This window comes from Squalius cephalus (assembly GCF_949319135.1).
Source record: "Squalius cephalus genome assembly, chromosome: 16".
NCBI lineage: Eukaryota > Metazoa > Chordata > Actinopteri > Cypriniformes > Leuciscidae > Squalius > Squalius cephalus.
In genome coordinates, this window is record NC_137137.1 from 19208322 (window position 1) to 19224965 (window position 16644).

The 16644-nt window shown below is 34.2% G+C and overlaps 1 protein-coding gene across 1 annotated transcript in view; it reads left to right on the forward strand.

Moving 5' to 3' along the window:
- LOC307173554 (hereditary hemochromatosis protein homolog) overlaps nt 1-16644 on the forward strand; it is a 76452-nt gene that overhangs the window by 48224 nt on the left and 11584 nt on the right. The gene's annotated exons all lie outside the window — the stretch shown is intronic.

Below are 16644 nucleotides of genomic sequence, written 5' to 3' on the forward strand. Positions count from 1 at the left end.
GTGAAATGAATGGTATTATGTGAGGTGCCGTGTGACGCTTTACAGTTCAGTTTTCAGTTATGGATAGCCTAGTTGCCGTTTTCTCTCAATCAATTTCTAAATCGTGACTTCAGAAATGATTAATGAATTATATTTTTGTGTCGGAAAACTGAACTATAAAGCGTTACATGAACTGATAGTTTGTTTCTTAAATGTCTCTTAAAAACGACTAAAAAAACGATAATAAAAACGACTTTTATGCAATTGTAATTGCAGTGTAAAAGCATTCTCCTCTGTATTAAGATTTTGACTTTTAATGACTTAATGACTTTTGTTAATTTTATTTTACTGATAACAGCCACAGTGCCTTATTATTATAATAACTGAGTAGAGTATCGATCAATATTAAGAACTTGACATATATGATGATGTATAGCCTACCTATTTAATAAGGTTTGGGGGAAAAACGCCCCTGGAAATCAATTTATAGGGGGAAATATCACCCCGACCATGGGCACGACAGGTGCTGTTTGAATGGGCATGATGATGCTTCTGTGCTAGAAATGCATGGCGTGAGATGCGTGGCTCACTAGCTGCGTTTACATGAGCCCCTTTTGTTTGATTTAAGAATAATTCCAAATTGATGACTTGTGATTAATCAGTAACTAAGAGCAGCATCTATGAAATATGTGTTGTGTTTTAAGCATTTGAATTGTCACCTGTTATGCATACGAAATTAGGAAACGCGAATGTAAACTGTGTATTGAGTCGCGTTTCAAACTCATTGATCAATATGCTTGCGTAGGAGTCAGTGAAATGTGCGCTGGTTTGGTTTCTCTCCGCGTTCTGCGCTGGTGTGCGAGTCTCATCGACAATAAACGCAAGCCAAACGCAAGCTCTTATCAGCCCTATCCACCGCATTTACATTGTTATTAATAGTGGATACTTTCATGCGCTACCATGTCCAAGTGTCTGCTATCAGACCTGTTGAAGTGCAGTTTCTGTTCATGTGTGCTATGTGTGTTATAGCCTACCCTACATACAGTTAGGGTGATATAGATATTACATGACTTAAAATGTGATATTGTCCGCACACCTCTTGCGTTTCGTTTGGTCACACCACAAGGTGTCACTGTGGCCTCAAAGCTTCAGCACTGCCACTCTGAGCTCGATTGCTGTTGTCTGCGGTAAAATACGCCCCCCTCATTAGCATACGGACAAAGAAATGTTAAATAAATGTGGAAATGAATAAATGTATAAATAAATAAATGTGAAAATAAATAAATGTAGACATAAAAACATATATACATAAATAAATGTGGAAATAAATAAAAATGGAAATAAATACATGTATAAATAAAAAAATAAATAAATGTGTGAAAAAATACAATTATACATAAATAAGGAAATAAAAGTATAAATACTCATTTATTTGCACTTTTTTACATTTCTTTGTATATTTATTTATGTATGTATTTTTGCTTTTTTACATTTCTTCGTATATTTATTTATGTATTTATTTATTTCTAATTAAGTCAACTTTGGCATTCCATATTTATTGACATCCATTCATAAAAAAACAGCCTCAGTCTGCTCTATTTCTCTGCGTACCAGCGTTTGCATTTGCCGTTACGCTTTTTTGGCTAAAGGTTGCGGGCTTGTCATTTAGTGGCTTAGGTTTATCCTTCTGTAAGTTTCTCCCATCCCAATATATGACTCTAACCAGTTATTATTTTTTTGTAGTGCTCCCCAGATCTGTGTCTTGGTTAAATCCTGTCTCTTAGCTCTTTGCTCCTTTGACCTTATGACTTGGTTTTTGCTCTGATAGGCATTTTCAGCTGTTAGACATTTTATTGAGAGGTGTGTGCCTTTCCAAATCATACCCATTCAGTTGAATTTGCCACAGGTTAATTAACGAAATTGGAATGCTCCTGAGCTAAATTTCAAGTGAATGATTCATTAACAGATAAAACATTAATTTGTCACTTGAAATAACTGAAACCATTTTTATTTGAAGCGTCAAGTTACTACCTTCAAAAGGTGCTTTACTCTATTTTGATCACTACCATAGACATCAGCCTTTATATCCGAACTATAACTTATTTTCCAGTATACTTCTGTGATAATGTTTATAACACAGAAATAATGACACTGTGGTTGAAAAGACTGTTTGTAAAGTGTGTGTTTCATACATGCTCTCTCAAGGTCAGCTGCAGCACCAACACAGATTTGAATGTTCATCGGCTACTTGTCGAAGGTTTAATAGACAGGCGAATTGATGTCATTTAGGAATAAGGTTGCGTCAGTGTTTCATTCAAGATCGCAATCTTTTAATGATCAACTGTGCAGCTCTAACTCATATTAAAATATATATTATTATAGTGTAATACTCATATTACAACTATATATATATATACTGTATACAGTATATAGATAGATAGATAGATAGATAGATAGATAGATATAGATATATAAAAGGAGTCTATTATAAATAAAATATAATAAATATAAGTATAATACCTTAAACCTTAAAATCCATATGAGGATTCATGCTGGAAAGAAGCCATACACATGTGATCAGTGTGGAAAGAGTTACACACGAAGCAATACCTTAAAGGATCACATGAGGATTCACACTGGAGAAAGACCTTTCACCTGCCCTCAGTGTGGAAAGAGTTTCATACAAAAAGGACAGCTTAAAAATCACATGAGAAAATCACAATCTCATTCTGAAGAGAAATCGCAGTGTTCGGAGTGTGGCAAGAGGTTTACAAAGATGAGCAATTTCAAAAATCATCTGCGCATTCATTCTGGACTAAGGCCATTTAATTGTAATCGGTGTAATAAAACATTTATTTTGCCATCACACTTAGAGATACACCTGAAAAGTCACGCAGACAAAAGACCCTATTTGTGTTCTCGGTATGGAAAGAGTTTTAAATGGCTCTGCAATTTAAGATCGCATCGGAGATTTCATGTCTGTGTGAAACCTAATTCCAGAGCAAGCTACTTGAAACGAAAGCAAATCTATACTGGAGAAAAACCTGACAATGTTTTACATAGTAACAAGTGACTTTTGCGGCGTCCACGTTATGGTGTGTTGTAAAGTTTTCTTTCTTCGAAGCAGAGACCAGGAGACTTTGGGGATCACGTTCATCAGAAGTTATTCTTTATTGAGAACTCCGCTGTACGTGGCTGCAGGAATCCAACATAATCTAACTAAAACATTATACATTGTAGCTATATACATTCCAAGGGGGAGGGATTACATAGAGGCGGGAACTCTGAATAAAGCATGCAAATGAAGTGGGAACACACCCTACTCTGAGTCCAATTGAATCAGCATAACTATTCACATGCTGATACTGGCCAGGAACTCCAATTCCAAGAGCTATCCCAGAGCCATTAAAGACAATAGGTGAAAGTCAATCAACCTAACGACTCAACGTCTGGGCTCCGAAATGTGAGAATCAAGTGATCTGACTTATTTAAAACACAATAGAGAAAACAGGTCTGGCAGGAAAGGAGACTCTTGCTGGATAAATCAGTCTATAAACTTTATCAGTTTATATACTATTGCAGTGGAAAAACTAAATTAAACATTTAATAAATATGTAATACAACAGGTGCCTTAATTGTGTTTAAGTTGCTGCTCTTTGTCTTTTTAAATAAAAAAAGTAAATACATGTTTAAATAAATTTTAAATGAAATTTTGATACAACAAAATTTTGAAATTCCTAAAAAGTCAATTTTTCATTATTTGCATCTCTGTAAACATAAAACTGTCCTACTATTGGGTGTGTGTGTGTGTGAGGCTATTCATAATGGACTTATTTTCAGTGTGCTGAATTTTCTTTATAACTTTTCTTTTATAGCCTACCACCAAAACAACCAAAACTTGTATATGGACTAATCTGGCCAATCAGGAAAAGGTGTTATATGGTTGAAATAAAAAAGACTTTAAAAAAAAATAATTTCTTTCATAACCTGGTCCTGCTTGGAAACAATGGTTTAAAATAAATACTGTAAGAACTTTTTTTTGTCATTGTCACTTCACATTCAACACTATGATAAAAAAAAAAAAAACATGTTCTTAAAGTTTAGACCACTCATGTATTGCGGCATGAAAAGAATTGATGAATTTCTTAAACAGTATTTCAGCTATCTTAAGAATTAGAACTATTAGGAAATGGGTTAATGCAAACAAAAGTATATGAGGAATTGTTTATTTATTTTTTTTTTTTTTTAAAAACACAGGAATAATGGATGGAATATAAATTATAATATAAATGGATGGAATATATATTTTTTTTCATATGGTTTCCTTTTCTTTTATTTCCTTTTCTTTTCCCTTATCCAACCCTTTCTTTTACTGTCTATGGTTAAACCCATAGATATCATATAATAAAGGCTAGATGTCTCGTGCACGCTGCTGGCCAATGGAGGTCGACATCCGCACCTGGCGGCCATCTTGTCACAGTCAGCTCGCTCACTTGTAACATTGTGTTTTAATTGTGCATGTACTTTTTAAATAACCATAACTTGCTCAATTTTCTACCGATTTTCAAATGGGTTGGTTTGTTATAAACGTCAGAGATGTAGTTATGACACTGCATACTTATGAATAATGATAATATTATATATTTCAACATATTCAAGCATCCAGAATTATAGCCACGTTAATAACGTTTGTAAGAAACCAAACCGTTTGTAAATCCATCAAGATTTCAGCGAGATAAGAGTATTTGTGTTCGTGCTGATCACTCACCTTACATCAGGTACCACAGAACCCGCCAGAAAGCTTCCCTGTGACAAGATGGCCGAACGGTGATGCCGGAAGAGACTCCGCTGTAAGACTTCTAGCCTTATATGCTGTATAGCTGATGGTCAACGCAGAAACGCTTGAGGTCAAACTGATTGACTTCGGGTGTGGGGATCTCCTGCAGGAATCTGGCTATGAAAGATTCCACGGTATGAATTATGAATCAAACCTGTAGTTTGGGACTTAAGTTCTAGTGACTAGGTATCATATAAACCATATCTCACATTTGAGGCAGTTTTTAAAAAAAATTTAAAACACCAGATGTTTTGACCACATGCTATGGTATTTCATGCTATGGTACTTACCCATCAGACAAATCTTTTTTCTGCAGGCACTCGACTGAGTCCTGCACAGAGGGCAAGTACCACGGGAGACCAGCTACTGTGTGGTCTCTGGGAGTGCTCTTATTCCTGTTGGTGTGTGGACGCTTTCCAGAGCCAAGAGACAGGCAAATGATTGATGAAGACACCTGGTCTGATCCTGGCTTGTCAAACGGTAAGATGGCATTCATCACAACAAAGAAGACCAACTGTAATTTAAATCACAAAACAAAGAAATTACGAAAAAGTAACACCTGAGCCAAGTGCCTGTATAAAGATAGATACTGTATTGGATAATACAAGCATTTTTTTCAGATTTTTTTTCTGACCGTACTTTATAGGATAGTCGAATCTTACAGCTTAATACAAAGACAGCAGGTTTGTAAAGTTTAAAGTAATAATCTGACTCACTTCTATCGTTCTGCACAGAATGCTGCCTCCTGATTCGATCCCTCCTGAAGGAAAGCCCAAGACAACGGATTTATTTGAGGAAAATCCTTCGACATGAATGGTTTAAGGTAATGAGCCTAAGATCAGCTACAAATGATTTTGAAGATTATATTCACTTTTCATTTGAAAGATTGTAAAAATGTTTTCTTCTACTTGTAATCTATGACTGTAACCTTTTTTGTTTGTTTGTTTCAGGTCACAGAATAAGACGTGAAGAGCAATGTCAGAATTCCTCTCTTAGCCACCCCAGAAGTTCCTGTGAAAGCTGCTTCTGCCACGGCCCTCTCTAAAGGATCTCCAGAGAACACCATCTTTGTATATTTTTGAAGAATGGCAGTTATTGTTCATTAACTGTTGTTGTACATAAATTTTATATTAATTTTATTGTAATAAAATAAATCATATTTTATATAAACAATATTGGAGTACCTGATTTTGAGAAAATGGTATGTGTGTTAGACCGCTTAACATTGTGATTGCTATCAGGATATGAGGAGACTTTCAACCAGCATAACACTTTTTTTTTCTTTTTTTTTTAGACAATCGCCTATTGCACCTCAGCATTTTCCAAACACTTTTATCTTTATATGGAAACAATTCTGTATTCTTCAGGAGGGGCAGGTCCTCTAACCACCTTATTTTGTATTTTTTATTTTTTAATGCCAATGTATCAAAAACACAAGTACATAGCAAAAATGTAAAAGTTACATACAATTAAATGATAATAAAATCCATAATTTATACATATATGCATTGGCCTTTACGTACAGGTTTCATATAGCAATTTATAGCTCATTTGCAAGGAGCAATAATAGATTAATAATAATATAAAGTATTCATTAGTTTTAGCTTTTTGTATATTAAAGAAGCAAAACATGACATCCTTAAAAAACAAAAGAGAAACCCGGAAGCACATTGCAGTTGATAAAATGAGAAAATTCATCCCAAAATAGTTGTGTGTGAGGACAATCCCAGAAGATATGAGGAGCAGTTTCATCAGGGGCGCCACAGAAAGAACCTCTTGTGTCTATATCTGACTTAAACCTTTTCAAAAAAGCTTTAGCAGGGTAAGATTTGTGTAATAATTTGAATGAAATTTCTCTAACCTTGTTAGTTATGTATTTCAAAGGCAGAGTCCATACTTGGTCCATGGTCAACCAAATTCATCCAATATGACGCCACATATGGAATTGTTCTCCTTTTGAAAGAGAGATCTAATTCTATAATAATAGGTGATGAAGGATGTGACAAAAAGCACAGTTTTCCTACTGGGAGTTCAAATGGGTCTAAAGAAATAGGTAAAGTGTTAGATGATCTAACAGACTCTCAATTTCCCGGTTGTTCCAAATAAAGTACCGGTGAGGGGGAAAGTTGTGCTTAAAAATGAAAGACCACGCAATGGAACTTACTGTAGATAAGTTGTAAAGGGATTCTAGCAGTATTATAATTGCAGATCAATAGGACAGGGAGACCACCTAATTTGTAAAAGAAGTAATTAGGGATAAAATCCCTAATTGAATTTGGATTACACAAAAACTGTCTAATCCAATTCATTTTGAAAGTGTTGTTCAGAGATGAGAAATCAAGAAAATTGATTTTAACATAATGTACTTCTTAACATAATGTATTTTGTTTTTCCAAATAAAATTGAAGAGGGTTTTATAGACTGTCCTACACATTTTGTTGTCCACATCCAGAGAGAGTGCAGCATCTGTCAGCCTGGAGATTCCCGCAGCCTTAGCAAGCAGTGCTCTGCCTCTCAAGGTCAAGTCTCTCTGCAACCATGCATTACATCTTCTTTGGGCTTTTATTATAACAGGGTCAAAGTTCAAGGTACTATTATCTATTATCTTGATTTTTAGAGATCACAATGCCTAAATATGTAACTTTAGATCTAACTGGAATATTATAAAAAGAGGATGCGGTGCAATCTTTAATAGACATTAACTCACATTATTTATGTTTAAATTAAGTCCTGAAGCTTTAGAGAACAGTTTTATATAATCAATTACTATAGGGATTTAGGAAGCATCTCTTAAAAATAAGATAGTGTCATCTGCCAATTGGCTAATAATAACTTCTCGATCTGCTACGGGTACCCTGAATACCGCTTTCACAGATAAACGTTGAGAGTAGTTGCACACAAAGTAGAAATAAATAGGGAGAAATGGGACACCCTTGTCTGACTCCTCTAAACCTTGGGGAAGTGCCATTCTTTAATTTAATCCAACAGCTTCTATTATTGTAAAGGGTTACTTACTTTGCAAAACCAAATCTATGTAATGACTTAATAATAAATTGGTGCTCTAAAGAATCAAACGCCTTATAGAAATCTAAAAAAAGAATGAAGCTGTACTCCTGTATCAATTCTGAATAATCTAATAAGTCAAGAATCAATCTTATATTATTAACAGTATGTCTTTTATTCATAAAACCAGATTGCGTCTCATCTATTACAGAACTCATTTCCGATTTTAGTCTTTTAGCAAATATAAGAGCTACGTAACAGGTGTCTACAGAATCTGGTAATTAATTATTAAATTAATTGCTGTTGGTGCAAATAGATTTAGCAGAAGATTTAAAGCTTGTAAAGGAGGTAGCGGGTTGTGGTGAGAAACAACAGACAGACAAGAGTTAGATTTGAACTGGAATGTAATTTGATATAAAGTGAAAATAATAAACAAAATAAAAGAAAGTTAATTACAATATCACACAAACAATACACAATAATGGTCAAACATGAAAATTGTGCACTCTTCTCTCACCCCAAAAACATATACAGACCAGTCATTTCAATGTCACAATGAAATGAAATAAAATAAAAGAAACAAAGTGTAAAAATAAAGTGTCTTTTCTCTCAAAATATGAGTATATATGTATATATATATATATATATATATATATATATATATATATATATATATATATATATATATATATGTATATGTATATATATATATATACAGACCCTTTCCAAAAAATTAGAATATCATGGAAAAGTTTATTTATTTCCATAATTCCATTCAAAACGTTAAACTTCCATAGATTATAGATTCAGGGCCCACAACATAAACGATTTCAAGTATTTAGTTGTTTATTTGTACAGAATTTGGGCTTCCAGCTCATAAAACCCACGAAAACAGGATTTCAAAAAAATTAGAATATTACATGAAATCACAAAGTAATTACACAGTGATACCATGGTCATTGAACCAGGTTTTGGTTCTTTTGGCAGTGTGGGCAGGTGCAAATCCTGATGGGGAGCAGGTGTGCTAAGTTTGGTGTTATCGCTCTCACGCTAATAACTGTATTAATCATCTTGAGCCTGCTGAAATGTTCCTATAAATATATTTTCTTTCCAACTGTGCATTCTGAATAATAAATAGGCTAAATATATTTATCCACTAACCTGCAGCAGTCCTATATGCTCGACATCTCATTTCGGGGCCGATCACACCTGACGCATTTTTTGCAGTGAGAGGCGCCTATTTAGGGCCCGACCACCGATGGTGAGAGGACCCTATTGTTTTTGCTCCGTTTATTATTCTTCTTCTTCTCCAAAGTGAATCGCTTTTTAGAGGGCCTAAACATGCTCGAAAACTCATGAAACTTTGCACACGTTTCAGAAGTGGTGAAAATTTACGTGTGATATGGTTTTCAAAATTGGGTGGGGCAAATTCGGTAAATTATTGCCCCCACATTTTCCCCCGGCTCCTGGTTTCACGTACAGGTATGAAATTTGGTACATACATGTAATGACCCAATACCTACAAAAAAAGTCTCTTGGAGCATAGCCCTAAACACAACAGGAAGTCAGCTATTTTGAACTTCCTCTCAGATTTTGGGCATTTTTCGCCATTTCCTGATGTTGTACTTTAACGAACTCCTCCTACAGTTTTGATCTGATCCTCTTCAAATTTGGTGAGTGTAATCTTAAGGCCTTTGCGACGTTAAATTGCGAAGATCTTGAATTTTCGTCGAAGGGTGTGCCCTCGGCGGCCTGACAAACTTACACCAAATTTCGGCCTTTTGGTGATTTATGCATGATCAGATTAAGTTCTCTGTCAATATTGCTTGCAGTTCCGATGTTGCTAGGCAACCACAGACAGCCTGCAGTAACTCAGGAATACAATGTCCAATCTGCCCCAAACTTCACATGTTTGATAAGAGTCCTGTCCTGAACACATGACCATGCTCATATTTGGTTATAGCAATAGCGCCACCTGCTGGTAGCAGGAAGTGTGGCAAATACAAAACGTGCTCGAAAAATCATGAAACTTTGCATACGCTTCAGAAGTGGTGAAAATTTACGTGTGATATGGTTTTCAAAATTGGGTGGGGCAAAATGGCTTAATTATTGCCCCTACATTTTGCCCCGGCTCTACGTTTCACGTACAGGTATGAAATTTGGTACATACATGTAATGACCCAATACCTACAAAAAAGTCTCTTGGAGCATAGCCCTAAACACAACAGGAAGTCAGCTATTTTGAACTTCCTCTCAGATTTTGTGCAGTTTTTGCCATTTCCAGACGTTGTACCTTAGCGAACTCCTCCTACAGTTTTGATCTGATCCTCTTCAAATTTAGTGAGGCCTTTCCTAAAGGCGCCCGGTGGCGGTGGCAGGAGTGCGAGGGCCCTTTTCATCGCTGCTTGCAGCTTTAATTTCAATTGGTTTCCTATGGCAACGAGCGTTCTGCGCGCTGTTTATGTGCCTGCTGCGGTTTTTTCCCACTGTCCAATCGAGTGAATGGTAAAAAATGTTTTTTTTACCATAAAAATGTTTTACTGAAACAAATGTTTTGTGAAATTCATTCACATGATCTATGTTGCCCTCTGCTGGGGACACCAGCACGGCATTTATACAGTATATCTCAGATTTAGCTCTTTATTTTCTCTAAAATAAAACTTTTCACCTTAGCCTAAATTTATAATTAAGGCTAATAAATTGTGAAAAAAAAATGTAATGGGAAAATGAATAATTATCAACAAATTTTGCAACAATCCAATGCACAAAGTAAAAGAGTTATAGTCACTCTCTCTTGTTTCACTGTTATTTTAGCAAATGTATTGGATCATTGTGAAAATCTGTAATTCAAAAGAACAGACCCATAAAAAGATTAAAACAAGAAAATTCTGTAAAGTCACACACCCATTAGTGTGTGATGACTGTTTTCAGTCTCTGGTGATTGTGTCTCTGTAGTGGCTTCACTCTTCACCAGCAGCTGATTCTGAGAAAACGGGACTGACGTCTAAATACTGAGAATCCTACAATAAAACACAGAGACAACATTTTGGAGAATTAGATGGTTATTATTGTATTTAGGGTGAAGTACCATAGTTTTGGCGACACTAATGCCCAGAAGCATCGCAATAGGGCAGGCAAGCCAGGCAATTGCCTGGGGCCCCGCATTTTAAGGGGGCCCCCGAGGGCTAATCATTTAAACAATCAGGAATGTTAAAGGTCCCATATTGAACACCTTTCTGAAGTTTTATTTTAGGTTTTGATGTCCATAAGAATATATATTTGCGGTATAAGTAATAAAAACCATCCCAATACATTTTTACAGCTCCTTTCTCAGGAGCTCTGCTAAGAACAGGGGTGCGTTTCCCGAAAGCATCGTTGGCCAACTATGGTCGCAAGTTCATCGCAATGTCCATTGAACTCTATTGGTAACGAGGGAACTTGCGACCATAGTTGGCTAACGATGCTTTCGGGAAACGCACCCCAGGTCGATTTTGGCATGTCTAATTAATATTCATGAGCCTCTCTTCTGATTGGCCTGTTGTTTTCTGAGTGACGCACAGCCAGGCCAACCACAGGTAACTAGGGTAATGTATGCTGTAGCCTGCTGTGGCTTGGAATCACGATTAATCGTGATTCATTATTTTAATCAACTCACAGCTTATATGTTTATAATGCATGTTTTGATTATTGATGCACACAGAAGCATGTTACAGAGTCTTGTTAAGCCTCGGTTTACAAAGTTTAAATTACTGTGATAGTGTTTGCCTGTTATAAATTGTAATTGTTGTATTTTAATCATTTTCACTGCTTGCCTATGTGATCATACAAATACAAATACATTTATTTGATATTTATCACAAGTATGCAAGCATTTAAGAAATTATATATATATATATATATATATATATATATATATATATATATATATACAGTGCTATGCATAAGTTTAGACACCCATACTAAAGTTGACTAAAAAGAGGAATAAAAAATCATCTTTTGGAAACTGAACTTAATGCCTTAATTTAAAAAATTAGGAAAAATCCAACCTTTAAGGACACCAATTTTCTTTGTGAATGAATAATGTATCGTAAATAAATAAATGTTCGTCCTTAAAATACAGGGTGCATAAGTCTGGACACCCCTATGTTAAATTCCCATAGAGGCAGGCAGATTTTTATTTGTAAGTTTTTTTTTTTAGTTTTTTTTTTAGGATACTATGCATCCTGATAAAGTTCCCTTGGCCTTTGGAATTAAAATAGCCCCACATCATCACATAGCCTTCACCATACCTAGAGATTGGCATGGTTTTATTTCAGTTAGCCTAATAGCTGGTTTGATTTGCATTGAGAGATGATCTTATGGAAAGTACCCCATGCCAGTCTCTAGGTATGGTGAAGGCTATGTGATGATGTGGGGCTATTTTAATTCCAAAGGCCAAGGCAAAATGTTTTTTTTTCTAATGGCACATATGAATATGTTTGTTTAATGCAGTGTAAATGTTATCTGGCTGTATAAGCAATTGTGTTTTAAAATTAAAATTGATGTTAAATTACTATTTCCCTTCGCAGTTTGACTGGCCCATTGTACCTGAAACAGCTCATGCAAAAAAAAGCTGGCACAGCTGATGTTTCAAGAACTGTAGGGCCTAAATAATTATATTTTATTACATAATTTCAACACAAAATTATCAAAAACAGTCATTATTAATCATAAAAACACATGGAAAAGGCATATATGGTATTGTATTATTGTCCCAAACGATTTACCAAAAAGTGGCCCAATTTAGCTGATATCACCCCTACCTGTTAGATCTACCCGAAAAAATTCTTTGTTCTATTGTATTTATTTGTAAGTTGATTATTTGTTCTTATTTTGTTACTGACTGCTTATCTTTAATAATGTTTTAAATTCACATTAATTAGGCTGGTAGTTTTTGTTGTAGTATCAAAATTGGATTAAATAATTGGTATTTCACTGGTGTCTAAACATTTGTACCACTGACCCAATCCTCAGCATTGAGCCCTGCTGGAGCTGCTCTAGTCTAAATATGTGCTGTGCTATTAAATTAAAGATAAAATATGATATATATTATATATCATATATTAGAATGAATAGTGACAGTAACAGGAGCTCATACAATGCATTTTAGCAGGCTTAATTAAGCATGAAATAACTGAAGGAAATATATATTTGATGAACAAATTAAGCCAACTATGATTTATATTCTTTTGGTTTATCTACTAATACATTTAAAAATTACAAATGCAGTGAAAATTCAGGGATCGGGTTCTGTATTGGTATCGGTGAGTACCAAAAAGTGGTATCGGTGCATCCCTAATTAAAACTATTTCGATTTTGTTGTTGTTGAAAAAATACAATCGTTTCACGCTAAATTAATGCTGCAGCCCGTCTATTTCGCATGGCTATGAGCATGTTATTAAGTATATGATTAGTATATAATACAACTTTCATTCTTCAGGTCAATCATATACATGGGAAAAAAAAAATCAGTTTCAATATCCTTTCAATGGTTAAGGGGATATCCCATGCCTGACAGCACTGGTCAATGGATTGATCTCTATGAAGTGAAACATCAGATACCATATATACTGTATGTAATTTGAGTAAAAAATAAATAAAATAATAATAATAAAGATTTTGTTTGATAAGTGCTGATTGAAGTCCTTGAAATCCAAAAAAGTAGTGCTTGAAAAGTCCTTGAAAGTTCTGGAATTTCATTTGACAGAATCTGTACGAATCCTGGCATAGAAGTGCGAGAAAATAAGTCATTATTACACAAAAGTTTCTTATTATTATGAGCAACCCATTATGAGATGTTAAGTCATAATTATGAGAAAGTTTCTCATTATTACGAGAAAGCTTCTCATTATTTTGAGATGTTAAGTCATTATTATGAGAAAGTTTCTCATTATTATGAGATGTAAGTCATTATTATGAGAAAGTTTCTCATTATTATGACTTGAATCGTTTTTTTTTTTTTTTTACTCAACTATGGTGGAAACGGGCTTCCATAAGTACATAGTTAGACACTTTTACATATGAAAAAATGAAAAAAAAAAAAAAAAAAAAAAAAAGAAGGAAAAAAAATTAACATTCACATATTTATATCAAACTCTTATAATTACACATAATTCCTAATAAGGAATTCAAGTAATATTATTTAAACAACAAATAATAATAATAATAATAATAAATAAAATAATAAATAAGTAAAGGGTTAGGCCTAAATAAGGGTTAGGCCTAAATAAAAAAGGTAATTCATGTAATATGTATTCATTTATTTAGAACAGTCTTTGATTTAAGAGGTGCCCATATCAAAATGTATACTTTTGCTCTTAATTTCATGTTATCCTGCATAGTGTACTTTAGAAACTAGTCAACAAGTGGATCAAAACCTTTAATCAAAGTTATACATGAATTTTGAACAGTACCTGTTCTTAGGACAACTTTGATTAACTTTTTTGATCCACTTCATATGTTGACTAAATCTAACCAATCATTTAAAACTGAGGAATCTTGCTTTCTCCAAAAATGTTGTTATTGCTTTAAAAGCTGTAGTAATTCTCAGTATTCTAAATAAGTATAACTAATCTTTATATAAGTATTTGTATTTTTAATTAGCTTCACTTAAATTTTATTTTAGGTTGATGTCACTTTTTAATTACTTTAGACAGCGCCCATCTTTTGGCAAATGTCACGCTTTGATTATTTTAATTATTTTGATGCTCATAATGCAGCAGAACGACTTTGATAACACATTATATACCTTCTTTCAGTATTTTGAGTGAAAATATAATTATTGCTAATTATATTTATTTTTCTGATCAGCTCAATTCTGACCTGGGTTACACAAGCCTATATTTATCTTCATTTTGGCAACATTGATAAAGAGTAGCATTCACGCAATGTTCCATTCTCCTATAGTCCTACTCCATAAAAATCCTAATTAACAGAATTAAGTTTATCTAGATCTTGTTTTAGATATTTATGTTTTAGGCTACAATGAGGTTTCATTAGTTAACATTAGTTAACTACACTACATTTGTTAACATTAACTAATAATGAACAGCACATATCTACAGCATTTATTAATCTTTGTTAATGTTAATTTCAACATTTAATAGGCTACATTATTAAAAAAAATAGTTGTAGGCTATTTGTTAATGCACTGTGAACTAAGATGAACAAACAATGAATAGCTAGGCTATTTTTATTAACAACAACGTTAGATTATAGCCTACAGTAAAAAAAAAATTGCTCATGGTTAGTTCATGTTAGTCAATACATTAATAAATGAAACCTCAGTGTAAAGTATTAGCCTAACCAGTCTCTTGTATAGGATTCAAAGAATGTCCGCGTTGCGCTTTATCGCCATTCGCCAACACTCCGACCCAAGCACAACCCACGCGAGATATGACACTAGGTTCATAAATCATATTCACAACTTTATTACAGCAAAATCATGCGCCTTAGGTAGGCTAGCCTACCACACACACAGAAGTGAAATTCAAAATAAAACGAAAGAGGAACGTCTTGAGGAAGAAAACGTCACTGTCTTTTACTTTAAGTAGCTAAGTTATAGACGATCATTATCAATGAACATAGAAGTAGGCTACACAACACCTGTTTGTCTGAAGACAGATTTTGCATCGACTTGGGATCGTGTTAAGAAGGGACAAGCGCGAGCAATAATTGGATTCATTAACTTTAAGAATGCTCAAGCTTGCGTATCTGCTGTCATGTTTGACAGTTGTCAATGCAGGTAAGTTTATTTAATGCTTTCCTATCCACCTTATTTTGCAACGCGGAAGTAAGCTGTTTTCTGTTAGATGTGTGAGAAGAGTAAAACTATTTGTGCTACAAACAAGTGTGTTTATAATTACGGCAATAGGCTACATGGTAAGAAATAGGTACCCAGCAAACACATTTGCGTTGTGGCAACGTCTTTGGCACGTTGCATTTCTGCTATGGCAACGTCGCTGTCTACGTGCTCGCAACATTGTAACAACGTAGAATTGTAAGACGCGCCAGGGTTATAGAAACGTTGCTGCGCGACATTCAGCAACTGAGAGACGACGTTCTGGACATTAAAAAAAAAAAAAAAAATGCTGATATAGATATCCCCCATTTAGCATGTTTTGTGGTTAATTTTTAATTAGTCATATGTTAAAAAATTATATACTTTTAAAATATTGTTTATCCCTATTATTATATATGGACCTAACAGTAAATTCATTATAATCAACATCTGCAAGTGTACACTTTGAAGAGTAAAAAATGACATAGAAGGTTACCTAATTCAACTTTATTAAAACTGCATATGGTAATCAAATTGCACTTCCAAAGGTCATACATTTGTGAGAAAACAAAACAGGGAGTGGATTAACGTTAACTATGAGCAGACATGATAAAATTTAGCAAAAAAACGAATGAGATGACAAATGAAAGGAAAAAATAATCAGTTGTGCGAGCAGTTACAAAAAAAAAATTTTCTCTGTGCGTTTCCAAAAAAAAAAAAAAAAGGAAAAAGCATTAACGTGCAACAAGTAAGTTAGGCTACGTGCTGAAATCAATTACTCATCATTAAAGTCATTTTGGCTTCATACTTTTGGCATAAAGTTATTAAATATTTGTCATACCTGACCAGAAGATGTTCAAATAAAATGTCACATTAGACAAGGAAGTTGTAGGTTGTGTTTGAATAATTACGTATCTTATTTAGCTTAGGTAAACGCAATTCTCACGTATGGATTGCTCGATGAAGAATGAGACGGCCCAATGGTCAGTTGAAATTTAAAAGTCTG